Here is a 14,214-nt window from a genome sequence, read left to right as displayed (position 1 = left end):
TGCTATATTTAAATAATCTTAAAAATCTATCAACACACGTTTTATTATCAACGTTTAACAAATCTCACCAATTAATCTCATCTAAACATGGATTTAATACACACATACACATATACAAATCCGATACTTGAAATCAAATGTAATAAATACTAAACGCGTTAAATTAAAGTGACTTTGATGTAGAAACGGCAAAGAATTGAACGTAATACTGGATAATGGATCGCGAAAATGATTATAATAATTAGAATCGATCCTCATATGATCTCGTTCATCTAATTCTCAGCAATCCCTAAGCGGACAAGCTCGTAACGGAAGCTTCTAAGATTCTAACGTCTATAGAGCCGTTCCAGAGAGGCACATAAAACGTTGGTACACGCGATGAATCACGAACACGATATTTCCTAAGTGCTCGCACGGGCCGATGCGTGTTCTTGAACCCCAGGAGAACCGAGGAGTCCAAGGTTGTGGGAGTAGTAGTTTCTCTCTTTCTTTCTTTCTTTCTTCCTTTCTTTCTTCCTTTCGTTTTTTCTTTCTCTTGCCTGCTTTCTTTCTTTCTTTCTCTCTTGAGGTAGATAAAGTGAACGAGATTCGAACTGGTCACAGGACGTAGTCGTGAGCCTAAGCTCAGTACAGTAGTCGTATTCTCTCTGTGTACTCCTTGCAAATCTGTCCTTCTCTCATTCTCTCTCTCTCTCTCTCTCTCTCTTTCTCTATTTATACATGTATATGTTTCGTCTATGTAGATATCTATCTATATACACTGTCTACCAAAAGTTTCAAATTCCTACGTAAATTCCGAGAAACAGGATATTTGTAATAAAAAATGAATACTTTTAGATCTACCAAAGTATATAAATTGATTTACCAATAAAAACTTACTAGTAGAATGTTTTACACTTATTTAGTTAGTAAGTATTTATTTGATTTTTTTTTTCGGCATTTAACGACAGCCTGACATAATAATCCAAGTATTTTGATAATTAGTTTAACGATTGTCTCTGATTGAATATTTTTGTCTATACTTCTTGTGGAAATTGCTAAAACTCTTCATTTCTAGCATAGCCTTAAATTGAGTGTATAAACTAAAAACAAAAAGAGCATTATGGGATATTAGAAAATACTGATGTTTGAAAATTAATTACTATATTAGATTTTAAGGGAAATCGGTCAAGGGTCCAAAACTTTTAGCCGATAGTGTATATGCTGTACATATGTGTATATATTTACATATGTACCTGTTTCGTGTCGTATCTAAGCAACCTCTAGATTGCTAGAACGAAGAGCCACGAGGCATAGAAAACGATTTCGTATTCGTGTTTAGCTCTTACGAGTTCTAGGCTCATCTATTGTCCTATTCTCTTTCTCTATTTCTCTTTCAGAATGGGACCCTGTATTTCTTTACCTTATCTATCTCTCTTTGAACTCTTTCTCTTTTCCAAGGACTAAGAATGAAAGAGTTCCTTCACTCGTCCTTTCATAGAATCCCTTTTCAATTGGATGATACACACAAGCTGAAATTAGTTAAATTAATTATTAATCGAATTAACACTTTTGCATGCAAACAATATAACGCAGAAATAAGTTTTTTATTTTTTATATTCATATATAATACAATTTTGTTCTTTGCTATTTAAAGTTATTTATTATTATCACAAACTCAACGAATAATGAAGTAATACTAAAAAGCGTAAAAGAAAGAAACAAAGAGAGAAAGAGAGAGAGAGAGAGAGAGAGAGAGGAAGTATATTCGTCGCTCGTTAATTTAAGGTGGCATAAATGGCGCTAATGTTAGTGTGCGAGGGTGAAAAAGAAAGAGAGAGAGAGAGAGAGAGAGATGGAGAGCACAGAGAACGGCTTCCTTCGAAGGCTCGTAAATTATCGGCGCACGTAGAAAGTAGTGAACTCACGGCAGGTGCTCTTTTCTTCTTTTCCTTTCCCTCCCTGTCTCTCTCTTTCTCTCTCTTACTCTTTCTTTCTCTTTTCGTCCTTCATTTCGTTCTCGAGATCACTAATCTCCTATCGTTGAACGATATTGCGATAGTCCAGTTATCTTTATTTACCGCCTGATAAGCACAGATATATATCTCTGTCTCTTTCTACCCGAACCATTCGAATTTATTGTTAGTATAAAATGTCACATTGTGTTTGTGCAAGGAGAAAATTAATAAAAAATAAAAAGTGTTGATTAATAATAATAATAATAATAATAATAATAATAACGGTGTACTGCAGAGATACTGTAAAAGAAGTTCTGTGCAATTGGGTCCACCCCCGCACCATCAGCAACTCGTTCTGACTCATTTCCAGCGGCAACATTCGAGCCATTTCTTTTTCGCCGAAGGCTAAAAGCCACGAAAGAGCGATCCTTGATATCTGTTTTTAGCTTTTCGATGCTCTCGGCCGCTGCACTTCGTCGTTTCTTTCATCGTCCTAACGGCAAAAGGGATTTCGCCTATAATTAGATCGTTATAGTCATATAAAATCTTCATGGTACGTCGGATCGAAAAAAGATGGTTTATGAATATCGGGAAAAAAAGAAAATCATAATAAGAAAAAAAAAAAAAAACAAAAATTAATAAATATTGTTTTGTTATTTATCAGAAAAACTAACACATCCTATAATGTATATAATCTACATTTTATTTTTCACCATAGTACAGAATTGAAAAGGAATAAAATGCTAAAAGTCTTTACGTGGGTCAGATAAAATGTTTAGATTGTCTTACAAATCAATTACTCTTACTCGAGATTTGTTTGTAAGCTTTTACTTTTGCAATTCGAAAATAGAAATTATTTTTAAAATCACCTAGTAAAACTTTGGACCACTCCCAACTCTATATGCTATGTTATTATTTACTATTTTTTTTATTAATTCAGATATACCATAATTTTACAAACGCTTTATTAAAGAAGAAAAAAAAATCGAAGAAAAGTTAGAGTATTCTGATAACAATTTTTAATGGTTTTTTTTTTTTAAACAAAAGTTTCATCGATAGCACAAATTATTTTTTATTTTATGCTCTATTTTTTTCCATCGAAGCATATCTGTGTGTGTGTGTGTTTGAAAGAGAGAGAGAGAGAGAGAGAGAGAGTATAGAAAAAAAGGAGAAGAAGCTAATGCCACGGTTTGAGAATTCCGAGAAGAGTTCGAGAAGGAGAAAATAGCTGAACGCGGGGAGAGAACGAATGTAGCCATTTTTACGACACGAATAATTATATCTTATCCGTGACGACCCGTGGCCTCGCACATTTCGAGGAAAAACAAGCTTCGCGATTCGAATGACATTGCAACGCCAGAGCCAAAAAACAAGATGGCTCATTCACTATAAGCTAAACAGAAAGAAAAGAAAAAAGAAAAAAGAAAATGAAAGACAGACGAAGAAAAAGAGAAGGGAAACAAATAATTACGTTAGTTGAAATTCTTCTTCCCTTTTTTCGTTCCTTTTTTTTTATTAAATAAAAATTAAAAAAATAATACACACGGGGGAAAGAGAGAGTTGCTGAGATAAGTTTTCGAACAGTTTCAGATAAAACAGTTCGAGGAAAAATTTGAACCGGATTCGCAAGTTAAATATTACACAGAGAATCGAATTAGTCTTCTCTCAATAATATTTTTATATCGTTCCAAAAGTACAGTAAAAATTTACTGCTGGAGAGGGTAACTAGGGGCGGGCGGGGTGGTGGTTGGTGGTTTATAAAGACTCCTTCTTCGATAACCAACCGTAACATTACGCGCGCATTCTGCAATAAGAACGAGAATGACGCATGCGCATAGTCGCGAAATCGATAGAGATATATAGGTTAACATCTACCTACAAACTCGAAGTAACGAAGTACCTTCATGTTTGACGAACACACCGATCGTCAAGGAAATAATCAAAATCGAAAGGAAATATACATATACAACACATAACACACATACACGTATATACAAATTATAATAATTTTATTTAAATTGATATTTGTAAATCTGTTAAATTGAACTTTAATCTAATCATAAAATCGTTAATATGTTCAGCCAAAAGTCACCAATTACATTTTTGACCCAAAATGACTTACGTGTAGCTTACATTCTGTTTTTCAAAATTACTTTTTTCAATTTACTAGCCATTATTCCATGAAAAGCATCAATAATAATCTATGAAAGCATTAACAAAAGTCATACTTTTTGCAAACCTGATTTTTCACATTCTTAGATTAACATTATTGTTAGTTAATGATTAAACGAAATGGAATTTAACAAATTTCGTTCATTTGGACGTTGAAATGTCGGGAGGCTAAAAAAATATGACCTTTTAAAATCATAATTCATTCATACACGCAGAGATATGGATTTTTGTAGAAGGGCAAAAAGGGCTAAAGTATATATTTATATATGTAAGAAAAAAAGAAGTAGAAAAGAAAGATTAGGTCCTCTTATCTTGGTAGAACTCGCACAAGAAAGTGCACCGTTAAAGCGTACATTGAAAGTAAAAGAGAGAGAGAGAGAAAGAGAGAACGCGAAAGGTCGTTGGTCGTGGTCGAGAGCGCATTAAGAAAGCGATAAGACATTAAGAACGATAAGGGCAATATTGTCACTGACAGTTATACACGCATCGTCCTCGAGGATTCGTTCTCTTACGATATTTTTTGTTCCTCTTTACTCTTTCTTATATTCTTTCACTGTCTATCTCTCTTTTTTCCCCCTTTTTTATTTTTTTTTTCGTCGATCTCACACACCATTGCATTTTTCATCGTGTATCCCACATTCCCTCTAATTCTCATTCGTAAAAATTCTTTTTGCTTATGCATAATTACGTACATAAAAACGAATTATATATATTTGTAATAAATATACTTGATTGTGGGTTGAAAATAGTTTTGAGCCTAATATATGGAAACAAATTTGTATTAACTCAAACTCGGTTAAAAAAAAAAAATATAAGTTATTTTTTTGTCGAGGTTCAAGACTTTTCAAGCAACCCTTATATATTTGACGGTGATTATGAGTGATCTAAAAAATACAAAATACAAAATTAAGAACAGTTTATTCAAAACGTATCAGTTGAAAAAAGAAATATGACTTATTGTTCAAATATATTTCTATTATTATGCAGTACGCATAAGTTTATTTATTATAATATACGCACGTTATTATATTTGGTTGAATTTTTAAAACTTCGATATATTATTCTTTTTCTCTTCTTTACTTTTTACAAATAAAACAAGTTCCGACCACTTGAATATATTCGTATATTATTGAAGACTCTTATCGATTCAGTGACATTCCTTATTGGAAGGATTCCTCAGAAATGTATAAATATTATTGCACACGGTCGTACCTCGATTTACTTATAGACAAGATAAAAACGGAAACTCCAGTTGTATTCTCAACTTTATCTCATTGTCAGATCGAAGACTGAGAGTAAAAAAAAAAAAAAAAATTATTGAAGAACTAAATGAGACTCGAGTGTATTATCGTTGCACGTGTTTTAAAAATCTGTTTAAAAAAGAAATATATATATATAAAAAAAAATAAAAGATGAAATATATTTGATATTAAACAAAATTCGTTTGTGTATACACATATTTATTATCTTACGATTTTTTGGCAATGACTGATTATATGGATAAGAAAAATTCCTAAAGATAATTTGTTATTTTCAAAGTAGATTGAAACTTTAACTAATTGTCAATGTGTTGTGTTTACTAGCATTATGGGATACCCATTAGAAAGGAAATAAAGTGTACGATATATTTTTCCACTTTCTCCAAGACCGAGATTGCTCGGAAGCCTTGGGGAAAACACCGCAAGACACAAAACTCGGCTTCGTTTAGTTCGAAATAGACGGTGACCGAGAAATGGCGGCCATTTTTAAAGAACTGACATTTTATCATTACTCTCGTTACATATCTGATCCTTCTATGATATTTCACTCAAAAAAAGAACACTGAATTATTTCTTCTTAATTTCAATCTCCTTCTTCATTTTTCCCCTTTCGTTAATAATAATAATAATAATTTAACATCCGTAATTTTGATCGATGATAAATCAGTGATCTCATTTACCGACTTAGACACAATTTTTCTCATTACACACATTCTCGACGCGAATTTGTAGATTTTTTGAAAATAGAAAAAGAAAAAAAAAAGAAAAGATATTTCAACGAAAAAAAATACTAACAATTAATCTGACATATATTTTTTAATATCTTTTTATTTTTATTCCTAGGGGTAATTTATGTACGAAAGAAGAAAAAAAATTGTGTGAGGTTTTTCTTTTTTATATTTTATTGACAAACGGGATGAGACAACTTATCTGCAACGTTTTTTCTCTCTCTCTCTCCCTCTCGAGGAGGGGGAGGAGAAGGAGGAGGAGGAAGAAGAACGACGTTTTTCGTTGGAAAAAACCAATATATCGGTCTATCGATCGAAGTATTTTTAGTAGGCGGATAAGACGATGACCGACCGGCGCTCGTCACCTTTTTTTTTCCTGCGAATAACCTACATAATAAAAGTAGAGCAACGAAGAATCGTCTTAGTCGTCTTCGTCGTCGTCGTCATCGTCATCGTCATCATCGTCATCGTCATTATCGTTGTTGAGGGATCGTTGGCTCGTTAGACGCAAGGCTGTTTGCATCGACTCAAAGTCGTTGACCTACTCACGTCAACTTGTTTCCGCGCGAATGCTTGGCCGCGTCCTTGCGATCGTCATCGTCATAATAATAATAATCATCATCATTATCATCATCATCATCACCATTCCCATCATAGTCGTAGTCGTTATAAGCGTTAAGATCATACGCGTGTACACGATGAACTTTTCATTTCTTTTACAATTGTGATAATGTTACTACGAGAGAATTTGTCTACAATTACAATTCATCAAAAGTAAAATATTTCAAATAAAATCGAATCCACTAGATTATATATATTGTAATTCTTACGTAAATTCCGAGAAATAGGATATTAATAAGTAACAATGAATGCTCGTAGATCAACTGTAATAAATTGATTTGCTAAGAAATATTTATGAGTAGAATGTTTTACTCTTTGTATTTATTTTATTTTATTTTATTTTATTAAAGAAACATGTGTCTTTATAATTAACGATAGTCTGACATTCTAGTAATTAGTTTATCGATTGTTTTCATATAAAATTCTGTTTCTCATATAAAATTGTCAAAGTTCTCCAAAAGGATAATTCATTTCGAGTATAATATTAAATTGCTTGTATAAAATATAAAAATGAACGTTATGGATATAAGAAAATATTGATATCTCTCTTAAAACATAATTAAACTTGGTAATATTTGATATAACAACGACAGATCGTTTAAAAATTAATTTATATATTCGATTTTAAAGGAAATCGCGGTATAGAATCCAAAACTTTTAGCCGATAGTGTATAGGTGTAGCTATTCATAAGATAAACGTTAGTATGTATTCTAAGTTATAGGACGTTCTTGCCGTTTGCGTGGAGAGGAGGTATGCGTCAAGTTTCGCAAGTGGTTTATGAAAATGCGCGTACTCCGCGTTATTATTAACTTACTACGTGGGTAACGCATTAAAAGTCGAAGCTTCGATACCACTAAGGAAATTTATGAGATACGTGCGTGTGTAATAATATATATCTACCTATCTACCTACCTACCTACCTACTACTACCACATTTTGTGCTATCTATCGTGTACCTACACGTATATGTATAGTATATTTACCTATTTTGAATTAATTTTCTTTCTTTTTTTCTTTTTTATTTATGTATTTTTTTTTTTTTCAAATAACCATAAATAAAAAAAAAAATGAGAAAAGTGAAAAGTTATTACGTATGTAATAGTATCGTTAAAGGCAACTAGGATCAGAATTTTTCTTTACAGTACAGATATAATTCGTCTCGATGAGGGAAGAAAAAAATAGTGCGAGTCAACGAGGTGAAATAGCTCTAAAGATGCTCGGGGCAAATCACGTGACCTGAACTCTGTGGATTGGTGTCAAATCGGTAACTAGCTACGTTCTACTTGAAATATACGACGGGGCGCTAATCCTACAGTGTTTTTTATCATTGGTACGCGTACTATGAAAAGAGCAAAAGAATTTTTTTTTTATTATTATTACCATTATTATAATTATTTTCTTAATATTATAACGCGTAAACCGATCAACGAAAATAATATCACGATTTTCTTTCGAGGTTCTCTGTTTAGCATCGATTTGAATGATTCATTCAAAGATTTTCTTACAATGGTCAAATGTCAATCGAATTCTTTTTTCATTGTCTTATGCAATTATTGCAACATTAAATATTTGATTATTATTATTATTATCGATCAAAGATAGAAATAATGTACTTAAAATATTGTCAAATTGATCGTATCTATAGCGCTATTTTAACACTTTTTGCATTTTTCCTTAATGATATATCTTTATCGCTATCTTTTCTTAGTATCTTTATCCAAAAGATAAACTTCCCTCGTCCCAGATTCGTAAATTGCCTTGTCGACGTAGAAACTTTTAATTACGACCGTCCTATATGCATACACGCCCACATACCTAGATACACATTAGAATACACTAGGTCAATTTGAAAAATCATGTTCCCTTTTATTAGTAATTTCATTTAAGAATATAAAATTTACAATGTTAAAAGATTAAAAAAAGGAACAAGAAAAAGAAATTTTTTAGAACTTATTTGCCCTCTAACATAAAATGTATTTTACATTACCTTTACATCACCAACGAATTCTCGCAACTTTTTTCACATTAACATCGTGATTATTCGACGAACAAACAAACAAACAAAAAAATGTTCTCGAAAGAATTATTTTTCTTCCCTTTTGTTTTTTTTTTATTTATGCATTTATAATATTTATTTGTAATCGCATGAATCGATAAGTTTGATCTAAAAACAAACATATTTTTGCGGGAGAACCACTGCTTGTTCCCATTTCTCCTTTCAGTACTCGCTCGTTGAATCGGTGCTCGTGTAACAGCAACGAAAGTACTCTGATGACGTTATCGACCTCCTCCCTTCCCTCCCACCCATTCCTCCTCCCTCATCATTCTAGTTACAATCTGAAGATTCTCAATAATAATAAATTAACAATAATCTTTCTCTCTCTCTCTCTCTCTCTCGTTTGACACGATCGCGATAGAAATCGTTCGCGAATACATTTTCTAATGTTAGATTTCTCATGTCGATTTATTAATTTGCATTTTTAGAAATATTTCTTTTGGTTATTGGATGAATCGTATTATATTATATATCGCATTGCGTTATCTATCTCTCTCTCTCTCTCTCTCTTTTTTTCCTTATCTTAGATCTTGATGATCATAAAAAGTGCAATGTACGATATGAAATCGTAACCGTCGTGTACGTAGTCATTATCTCTCGCTTCTCATCAAAATTAAACGATAAAAAAACTTCGGATGGAAAGGTGAAATGTAAAAAGATTGACAATTATTTTTACCAATAAAAATAATTGTAGAAAATAATGGTAGAAAAGAAGAAAAGTCATGGGAAATGTTTCAACGTCAAATTTCGATTGAGAAGAGATTTTTATCTCTAAAGATAGAAGAATAAAAAAATAATAACCGAAGAAAAATAAAGAGAAAAGGTTTTGAAGCGTGTTAGATTAATTAAGATCACGTGAACTCATTAAAAATATTTTGTAACGGCGCCGTTCTCGATAGTACGTATCGCGTAAGCACGCAGTTGCGATTTATTATTTAAACGATAAATGACGCCACCCTTGGCAAGAGAGTCACGGACGAAGAAAAATGATTGAAACACAAGTATAGGAGGCATAAATACGAACCGATCGTTGACGAGAGTTCGCGAAAAAGTTTTATCAGTTGTGCACTCGCAAAGTAAGCTCGCGAAAAATTGTTTCAATTCTGAATTTGTGAACTAAATTTGATTATAATATAATAATATGCGTTATATTGCGTGTCGACGTTTTAATCGATAACAAAATATTTTTTTTTTATTTATTTCTTAAATAATCCACATTGTCATAAAGCAGAAACCTTGTAAGGTAACGCGGAATGTTTGTGTCAAAGGTTAGTAATTTATTTCTTTTCTTTTCTCTCTGCTTTAAGCTGAAATTTTAGTTATTCAACCTTTGTGTCATGTTTGCTGAATTATTTTTCATTTTGACGACGGAAGTTGCAACGGACAGAGTGTGCTGATATCATACACAGAAATAATATTAATCTCTAAATTCTGATATGATATATAGTATATCAAATATATACCTCTATATATATATAAAGAGATATTATATTTTCTTTATATTTTTTACATAAATAATTAGAATATTATATTATATTACATTTTACTATATACTAATATATAATATAATATAAGTAATATACATATTTTATCTTTAAAGTTCAATAGGATATGCATGTATATACGTATACATTTAAATAAAGAGGAATAAAGGTTTTTTCTTTGCATATTTTATATGAGTAATTATAATATGCAATACAATAAATATATAATATGAAGTATCTATATACATTGATACAATATATAAGTATATCGAATATATATTTATTTATAGATAAAATTAGCTATTATACTGCATATATAATATACATACAATATATATACTTTTTTTTTATGTCATTACACTATACTATCCTAATTATATACATAATACATATAGTACATATACACTATTATACAAAACAAAATAATCAAAGCAAATTAATTATAATTAAAAAAATATAAAATAGATTAATAAAAGGTAGTATTCATATAGATAATCAATCATTTTAAAGATTTCGAAAGTGAATGTTTTTTGGTCTAATTCAAGTGTGGAAACTGGCTTCTTATTTCATCGTGAACAGATAAGGCGCCTTCCGTTCATTCGTTCATACGTTCGGATGCGATTCGATGTTTTGAAGAATAAGTCAAAAAGAGATGGTAAAGAAGAAGAAGAAGAAGAAGAAGAAGAAGTAGTAGAAGTAGAGAAAAAGATAGAGAAAGAGCGCCGGCGTGGCGCGGCACGGCGTACACACAACACACCACCACGTCGGTTTCTTGTTTTCCACTCCGGCGATTTATCCGTCGACCTCGCGGTGCGATGACTGGTTCTAAGGTCAAGCGCGTATTTCGCACTCTCGGCCGCACGCGCCTGCCATGAAAACTCCTCCATTCGAGATTTTATTCCCACCTCTTTCTCTCTCTCTCTCTCTCTGTCTCTCTGTCTTTCTTTCGAGGAAAACTATCGTCTTTTCCTACGATATATATCATTTTGTTCTTCTCTTTTTTTTTTGGCAATCAATTTCTTTTTTTTTCTTTTTTTTTCTTTTTTCATTATTCTTATGCTATATATAGATTTGTTTAATTATATTTTACAATTTTTTTTCGAAATTATACTCCTTTCGGCGCGTTTTAGAAAAGTGAAGTTAGATGCGACCGAAAAATCGACACCACGAAGTTGTCGATATTTACGATGCGCGGGAAAAACGATTTCAAATTTACTGCACGAGGTATTCTCTTCTTTTTCTTCTCTTTTTTTTTTTATTATTATTTCTAATTATTATTTTTATTCGTTGTTCACAATTATATCGTTACGTTATAAATATATATTTGTGTAATTATAATTTTTAATTTTGTGTTTTTCTTATTGTTCTTTCTTACGACAATTTTATTTTAATTAATAATATTTCTTTAGATTTATATTTAATTTATGTGCATTGTTGTTTTATTTCATATATTTCTCTTAGATATATATATAAATAGATGTATATATCATGTACTTGCAATATTAGAATAAAATATATTTTATTTTTTTTAAAAAACTTTTCTTTGAATATTTATATTTTGCCAATTAAATATCAGGCCGGTCAAAATGACCGGTTTGGTAGAAATAGGTATATAACAACTTTTGGTAGTTCTAGTGTTAATGGTAGTAAAAGTTATTCAACTACAATCATTATATAAAATAATTCATATTCATATATGTATATTTTTATAATTATTTGCCGGAAACATTTAATTTAGATATTTTTTGTATTTTTTATTTACAACGAGTTTAGATAAATTTAAAATAGATTATTTAGAATAAATTTAGTCGAAATTAGTAAAGGTTGTTGAACTACAATTTTAGAATGTAATTTTTGTATATATCTATTTTTATAATTTATAATCAAAAATATTTATTAGGGCTATTTTTCATTTTTATTTATTATGTTTTTTTTCTCTTATTATTTTATTTCATCATTTTTCACTTTACACACACACACACACATAAAAGATAAAAGCCACTGACTTTTTAAAATGATCATAACATATGTTTATATATACATATATTTATACACATGCATATGTAAAACGATAAAGTTTATAATGCTAAAAAAAATAAAGAACACGATCCATTATATAGTCACAGTCAAGAATAGATTAATAAGAAGCTTTTAAAGCACAACACTTGTGATCCATTTCTTGGTTTATTACTAGTACTTAAAGTGGATGTTAAGTAGGAGCTTGCTTGCAAGCTCCAATCCTCTGACGTTTCTTATAAATAGTGTATTATATTTTCTGGTACACTTAAATTATTAAAAAAGATTGAACATTAACTATAAAGTAAAATCTAGGAGACATTAATATATTTATTTAAATTATCTAATAATCCTCCTACACATCAAATTATCAAAATTTATTTATGGTTAGAAGATTTACAAAACCAATATACGTATGTACGTATGTGTTTAGATTATTATACCATGTGAACCGAAATAAATACTAAAAAAGCATTAAAACATTTAGTCCAAAAACAACCAGAAATTTATGCATTTCTATATATACACTTTTATTATAATATTTAATTTATAATACAATATCTCGAATATATATATAATGGTTACATTGGCATCAAAATCAAAGGAAGCGTACAGGCATTGAAATAATTATGAAAAAAACTAAAAAATTGAGTCCACAAACCACCACTAATCTATGTCCTACACTTTCGTTTAGAATACCACATCATATCATAGCTTCGTTCGTATCATAAACGGGGGGGGGGGGGGGGGGGGTGAGGGAGAGAGGTAGGAAGGTGTATAAAAATGTGGTAGAGAATAATCATATGTATATGTCTGTTTCTTTTCTTTCTTTCTTTCTTTCTTTCACTCTCTCTCTCTCTCTCTTTCTCTCTGTTTGAACGTGTCGTTGTATATGGCTCCGCGATTAAGGCCATGGTCATAACGGCATGCTGCTGGTGCACTTATGGATGCGAACGAGTTAAATACCACCTTGTGATTCCAGCCGCTTATCGTTCGTGAGTGTTCGCCCACTAACTTTTCCATAGTAGTAACATTCTTTTTATCATCGACACCGTTCGCGGTCCCTTGCGAAACCCGTTCGAACCGCACACAGGGGAATGACTTTTAAACACAATATAATCTGTAATTAGATTATAACTGTCTCTCTTTGCCATGCTTATTCTATTTTTCTATTTTTCTTTTTTTTTTTATATATTTACAATTTTCATCAATTTTATTTATTTATTATAATATTATATTTTCATTTGACACACACTTACTCCACATTTATCTTCCTTTTATAATCATTACTTTATTCATTACTTATTTTTAATTATTATTAGATGAAACATATTATCTGAAATTCAAATAATTATTCCTTTTCACAAATTGCAAATTGTAGAAAACAAAGAAAGATAAAGAGAAAGAAAAAGTAATTATATTAGCATTATATTAAATATATTTATATTAGCTTTTCGTTATATGTTCAGATAATTGTGAGTTGTGTATTAATGTGCGGAGAAATGGGAGGATGTGTTAAACATTTGTAAAAAGTATGGACCCTTCAAAGGGGAGAATAATATATATATAATAAAATAATATATTAAGTGTAGGAATGTATTAATTTGATATCTTAATATTTCGAACACATACCATGCGATCATATGAATCGTGACATTCTCCAATTTCGGTCTTTCACGGTAACATATATATATATATATAACATATTATGTTGCCAAAAAAAATGTCAACTCCTTTTTTTCTTATATTGCAAAGATTTCTCTTTTTTACCGATCGATAAAATACAACAACAAAAATATAAAGAAAAAGAAAAAAAAAAATAGGAGAAAAATATTATTAGACTAGCTCGTAATAGTGATCTATGGATCATTTTCTCTCTACGCTACGGATCGGTTCCTCTCGTCGAGAAAGACAGAAAGAGAGAGAGAGTTAGTCTAGCA

At 30.7% G+C, this 14,214-nt stretch overlaps 1 protein-coding gene across 4 annotated transcripts in view; it reads left to right on the top strand.

Moving 5' to 3' along the window:
• The window catches only part of LOC106793613 (solute carrier organic anion transporter family member 3A1), an 86,166-nt gene that overhangs the window by 40,688 nt on the left and 31,264 nt on the right, over positions 1-14,214 (top strand). The window contains exon 2 of one of the 4 annotated variants that reach the window (XM_014760674.1): positions 7,861-7,982. The exons of the other annotated variants lie outside the window; for them this stretch is intronic. The gene's annotated coding sequence lies outside the window, so the exon portion shown is untranslated. The remainder of the gene's footprint in view (positions 1-7,860; positions 7,983-14,214) is intronic. 4 annotated transcript variants of the gene reach the window in all.

Source organism: Polistes canadensis, unplaced genomic scaffold, assembly GCF_001313835.1.
Source record: "Polistes canadensis isolate GaletaPanama2010 unplaced genomic scaffold, ASM131383v1 scaffold_16, whole genome shotgun sequence".
Lineage (NCBI taxonomy): Eukaryota > Metazoa > Arthropoda > Insecta > Hymenoptera > Vespidae > Polistes > Polistes canadensis.
Note: the sequence above shows the minus strand (reverse complement) of the source record. Positions and strands in the feature narration are given on the sequence as shown.